Source organism: Pygocentrus nattereri, chromosome 29 (genome assembly GCF_015220715.1).
Source record: "Pygocentrus nattereri isolate fPygNat1 chromosome 29, fPygNat1.pri, whole genome shotgun sequence".
In the NCBI taxonomy this organism is placed as follows: domain Eukaryota; kingdom Metazoa; phylum Chordata; class Actinopteri; order Characiformes; family Serrasalmidae; genus Pygocentrus; species Pygocentrus nattereri.
The window spans coordinates 8,929,480-8,935,990 of record NC_051239.1 but is presented as its reverse complement, the minus strand read 5'-3'; positions in this window follow the sequence as shown (position 1 = coordinate 8,935,990).

Genomic DNA, 6,511 nt, shown 5'->3' with positions numbered 1-6,511 from the left:
TTGGGTGCCTATTGACATCTACTTTTTATGAACATGTTAACCTCCAGCTCTAAACTAAAAAAAGCTAAATTTGGACACCAGCCATGTCTTGGCTGATCAGCTACATCTGAGGGTGGAAAATCATGTAAATTTGATTTTTCATGGAACCATTTCTTTAAAATGTCCACCTGGGGGCAGATCTTTCACAGTCATGGCCCCCAAATGAACTTTCTTCATCAATCTTTTCAACTCTGCGCTATTGAAACAAATCCATAATAAAGCTTTCCATAGTGAAGTTTATTGTGTTCTGAATGTTGTGCGCATACTAGAAACTAACATGGTGCATCCAACAATAAAGGCAGCATGGAGCTTATTTTATACACTGACAGGAAACTTTAAAGGGACAGTGTTCTCCATTTTTCTTGTACATCTTTCCTTGAATATACTATGCCTCATTCATCAACCGTTTATAAGAAGAAGAGAGAGAAGAGGAGAATAAGATGTATGACTTTAGGCCTCAAGGCCTTAAGGTGTAATAATACACTGGGGTGGAAGAGTGGCCTGGGTTCGATTCCCCAGCGACCAGGTCCTTTCTATGTGGAGTTTGCATGTTTTCCCTGTGTCTGCTTTGGTTTCCTATTTGTTTACAGTGGGTGTGTTTTTATTGTAGCACCTGCTGCTTATACATCGCATAAAAAGAACTGTTTGTGATTGGTCACTTTGCATGTAGTCAAACAGCCCCTTCTTATTAAACATTAAAAACAGTTAAACATTAAAAGGGCTTACATTTACACGTCTCATTTACATGCTTCATTAGAGGAGCACTGACAGATTTCTAAGGCCTCCGAATGGGTCAAAGAACCTTTTCTCGTCACCTTTTTTGAGCGTGTAACTGTCAGTGGAGCAGAGTTAAATGCCTTTTTTTCAAACAAGCAATTGAATGTTCTATGCAGTGAACAGCAAATCAGCTGACATTAACTCCTCAGCCATTACCACATTTCATTTTAATCTGATTTTACAAAGGCTGGTTTCAGGGATCACATCAGCACATTTGTCAATCAGGTTTTTAAAATCAAGTGCTGCTGACTTGAATGTGTGTGTGTGTGCATGCATGTTTTCATACATTTTTAGGACCACAATGTTCAGATGTTGTAGTAAAAACACAGAAAACAGGACTTTACTACAACAGGATAACCTATGGGAGCATTGTTACATACCACAGGCATATTTATATATTTACATATATACCATGTAGCTGCATTTACATTTAAATACATAGGTGTAGTGCATAAATACATATGGGCCATGTAATTACACATAAAAATCTTATGTGTATAAAATGCATATAAGACATTATTGTCACACATACATACTAACAAATGTATATATATATATATCGCTGTTGTCTGGGCAAAACCTTGTATCTTTACAGGAGATGCAAAAAACATACTTTACTTTTAATGTAAGAACCAGATGTTTTTTTCAAGTCATTTTGGGTCTTTTTTTGGCCCATTAAAAATGGGTATTTTAAAATTATGTCAAAAAACTGAAAAACGACAAAAACGGAGATGCAAGGTTTCGTTTCAGCAGCAGCGATATATATAAAATACATATGGGACACATTGTTAATATATAGATCCATATATACAGAATACATATATGTCCTGACATTGTATTAAAACAAGTACGTGTGTGCATGCCAGCCATTAGTCTGTGAGGTCGGTTGATGCTCCCGTCTCTTCATTTCATTATCTATTTATCGGTGTGGAGTGGTCTGGGCCAATAAAGCAGGAGGATTGTGCTGGCCAGCGTTTTTCCCATTGTGCCCCACTCTATTCATGTGCGAGTCAGCTGGCTGCTCGGGTTTCTGCAGGCCCTTGTCCGCCGCGCTCCTCACGAGCTTCCCCCCTTTTTCTGCGTCTTAAACAAGGGGAGGAAGAGAGAGAGAGTGAGAGAGAGAGAGGCCATTCTGCTTGCGGGCGCTCATGAATGGCCACCACTGTTCACTGCTCTTAAATGGCTCACTTCAGTGTCAGGTTGGTGGAGCTTTCTCATCAGCGTGACACTGAGAAAAGGAGCATTTTCCCTTTGGAAGACCTAGAGATTCCTGCGGATAATATGCTATTGTTGGTGGGGGGCGGTGGGGGAACATCTCTGCTAATTCAATGACCCCACTGTCCTGCAGAGGAGGAGGCCTAAAGAAGCCTGGGACTCGCCTGGGGACAGGGCCCACTTAAGTGGCTTGATTGCAAGCATAGAGCGCAGGCTGGCTACTTAATGTGACAGATTGCCGGAAAAAAAATCAAAAGGTTTTACACTGGAGCTATAAGGCCAATGTAGCTAACAAGTAATGAAAGCTTAGAGTTATTACCGAGCTTATGATCACCAATTAGTTGTTAAGTAATCTTAATAGACTTCCTCTGATGCTGTATGACACGCTATTATCTAAAAAAAGAAGACAAAAACACGCCGCTTCACTAAAAAGAGTAGCATCTTGAATTAAGGCTGTACTTTCGTCCATTTTAACTGATAACAGGAAGTGAAGCTGTGTCAAAAAACAACTTTAGCATTTTCTGTACATGATATATTATCCTCATACTTCTAAAGCAAAACTAAAGAGGGAAACGTCCGTGAGTGGCAGATTATTCAAGCAGAAGAAACGCACTCAGGGAGCTAATCGGCTTGCCATGCTAACTTTGCAATGGAAAATGTTTTTTTGGGGGTTTTTTTTTTTAGAGGTTTGAGCAAAATGTACATAAATCTGAGGAGAATTGCTTAATCTGGCTTGATTGCTTTGGCTAAACTTGATGGAGAACCTTTGTTTTCGTGTTTGTTAGACGTGTAGCTTTTAGCATGCTAACTAGCCAGCTAGCTGAGGACGGTGTTGAACCTATGTCAGCAGTCTTATATAACAAATGGAGTTGTTTGTCGCCTCAAGTCCAGCTAATAGAAAGGTATGTTTTTGAAAGATTACGTATTTGAATGTAGTTTACTGCTGTAGCTTATTATAAACAGTTTTGTTAACTATTATTTTGGGGTTTGAAAAGAGAAATGCCAGGTCACGATGATTTCTGGCTAAGTTCTGCTGCTGAAGTCAACACTTGTGGTCACTCAAATCCCTCCAAGGGCTCATCTAAAACCATTTATTTAAGCTAATAAAGCAAAGGAATGGCATTTAAGATGGTGTTGGGGACTCCCCTGAGAGGAAATGACGAGGCCAAGTGGATGAGGGCTTGTTAAGACTGCCATTGCTGTAATACACCGTATATTTGGGGTAAGAGGGAAAGTTTTTTTTTTTTTTTTTTTTTTTTTACTAAATTATTACTTTATTGCAAATGTATTAACAGTAGATTCACAATCTACTATAAACTTCAGTAGTTAAGAGTGGTCAGCCACAGACAAATATCCAGCTAAGAGCGGCTCTGTGGTCACAAAACGTCCATTGATAAAGGTCTAGAGCCCATGTGTCAAACAAAGGCCTGTGGGCCTTGTAAGGCCTGTTGCAAAGTCCTAAATTTTTTTTCATTTTCTGTTATTCTTAGCCTGTTTTACAGTGCACTACATTGCCCAGCATGCAGTGCAACGAAATGTGCACTTTTATGCACTCTCCCAACAGTGCTGTACTGGACAGCAGTTACACTAAAAAGGAAGGGTAATTCAAGCAAATATGCAGATTTTAAAATAATACCTACCCATATAAGCTTATTAATATATATATATTTTTTTGCTGAATAAACAATAGTTGGGTCCCACAGATCTGTTGAGAGTTTCTAATATGGCCCTTATAGTGGTTGAGTTTGACACCCCTGGCCTAGATGATGGAAGATCAGTCTCTCCAGCAATGTGGAGCCACAAGAGAGGTGTTAAAGCGAGGTTATAAGAATGTTATTCAGTGCATTGGCCACAGCTCTACACGTACCGTCAGGCAGATGACTCTGGAAATTATGTAAGAAAAATGTGATTAGCAGTGAGTTGCGTGATACATTCCTTGAGAAGAGGGTTCTTGCAGGGGTTCATTAGTGAAGACAATGGTTCTATATAGAACCATAAACACTCAAAGAACTATTTCATGCAGAAAGGATTCTCTGCATGGTGAAATGGTTCTTCAGACTGATGGAGAATGTGTCGTATATGATTCTATATGGCACCAAAAAGGGTTTATGGTGTCAAACTTGTAGCAGTGGAAGAACAGATATCATTGCTGTTGCGACAAACCTCGTATCTCCATAATGTAACATTAAAGGAGAAGGAAAAGCAAGATTTTTTCCAAGTCATTATGGGGCATTTCTGTTGGACCATTCATCATGAAATTTTAACACGTAGACAGTGACAATGTGCAGTCGTGTTCAAAAGTTTGACCACCCCCAGTCGAATTGCATTTGTTAATTTTGTAAGTGAAAACAAGTTCAGGCCTCCTCTACAGGGAAAAGGCCTCAGTGTCGCGTTTTGCTGATTTTAGCGCACAATTTCTTTTGCTGAGGTTTAAATATAATTCATAGTTATTTTTTTATCGAATATTGTTTATTGTTTGTTTATCCAATTGTCCATTGAAATGCACACAACTGCACAAAAAAATCAACTAAATGTAATTTGACTGGGGGTGCCCAAACTTTTGCACACGACTGTGCATCTGAACACGTGATCTGCACTGTGTGAACAAAACAAGGGCTTCTCTTTGTCACTGTTGCACCATGTAAGTAATATTTCTTTGGTTGCATTTGGTAAGTTGTCCCTTTATCTTGAAACAGTTGCGCAACAGACTAGCCTGGTTTATACGAGGGGAATTTTGCAGTTCTGCTGCTCCACGACTTCAGCAGCGCCTCAGGCCCCTCAGAGAGGTTAGATCTGTGTGTGTGTATTGGGGGTTGAGGGCAGTAAAATTAGAGAGGCTCTCTCACACACTTTTTCCCCTCAGTGTTGGATTACCACAGGATGAGCATGTTGCGGTATTTTCTGGTGTCAACTTTCACCAGCCGGGCGTGATGGGTGCCCCCAGGTCCTGCTGTGATGTATGGGTGTTAGTATTAGCATAGCCCTGGCGTGACATCTGGCCGAAAAGGGCCCTATCTATTGTAGTGAAAAGCAACCTCAGTTTCACCCATACACCACTCACTAACCTATTTATATGTGATTATGGGTCCAGTCTTGTATTTATTTAATCAGTTTGAAGTGCTGAAGGTTAGCGGCGCTGTTCAAGTCGGTAGCGGTTTGTGCCAGATTTGGCAGCTCTATGTTTAATAAGTTAGCTAATATCTAAATTCAGTGACTATCAGAGCTAGACCTTCCGTTTAGGCCATAAATATCTAAATCTGGTCAAAAGAGGCATAAAAACACCTTTGTAATATTGTTAATATCTGAGGTGTTCTTGTGGGATTCTAGTAAAGTAACACTGAGTGTGTTTACAGGCAGTCAGTAATCTAACTATAGTCAGATTTTTGCAGTTATCTGATTATTCAAATGGTCATGTAAACAGCACAGTCTGATTTCCTAGATCGGAGTAAGATCTAGAATTCAGAATAAGAAATCTGATAAACAGAGCTGGATTTCAGCCCAGTAATCAGATTTATCAGTGCATGTTAACTCTTACTCGGATTTCTTTCATTGCCACAAGACAGCAGCAAAACACATTTGGAGCGACACTGAAACTTACTACATGCTTGACGAAATGAAGGATTTAAATATTCATCTTCTAGATGATGTATGTTCATATATTCAGGAAAAATGGCACAATTAAAAAAAAAAGACTTCAGCATGAAATTTGAGTTTTACGTTATGTTTATGACTTCCTCTGTCAGTTTATTGGCTGGTTGCAAACCAGAAATCTGATTAATGTCTGACACATGTAAACCTGGAATTTCCCATTAATGTGCATGTAAACATGTTGATTGGATTACAGACAAAATCTGATTTTCTGCAGTTATCAGATTATTGATAAGTGCATGTAAACGCACTCATTGATTTACATAAACATTTTAGGCCATTGCAGGTTAAACATAGCCATTTGCAAGCTTGTTAAAGACATTCCATGTTTTAAGCTTGTAACAACATATTAACATATATTTTATCTTCAATCCAGCACTAAAGGTCTAACCAGTCAGAGAGCTCACCTGGCTGTATCTGCCTAGATACCACAGAGAAAATACACTCCAACAGGACAATTTTCTAAGTGTTTCAAGAATGTGTTTCGTTTCCAACTAAAACTTAATTGAGGCATAAGAGCAGTATTACAATATTTGTCTAATTTAAATACAAACATGATTTTATTGAGTTGTATGTACAGTTGTTTGTGAAAGTTTGAGCTCAACTCAACCACATTTTGTTGGTTTTGTAAGTGAAAAGAAGTTCACACCACTTCTGCTTGTAACTTAAATATGACACATTTCTAAAACAAATGGATGATTACTGCTTATTTGCTGTTAATAATTAGTAATATGAAGAAAGAAGGAGCAGCATTTGATGAAAGGAACACCTTGCCAGCTGTTAATCATGTTACAGGTGACATTGCGTGGCAGCCAGATAGACAGAAGGAATG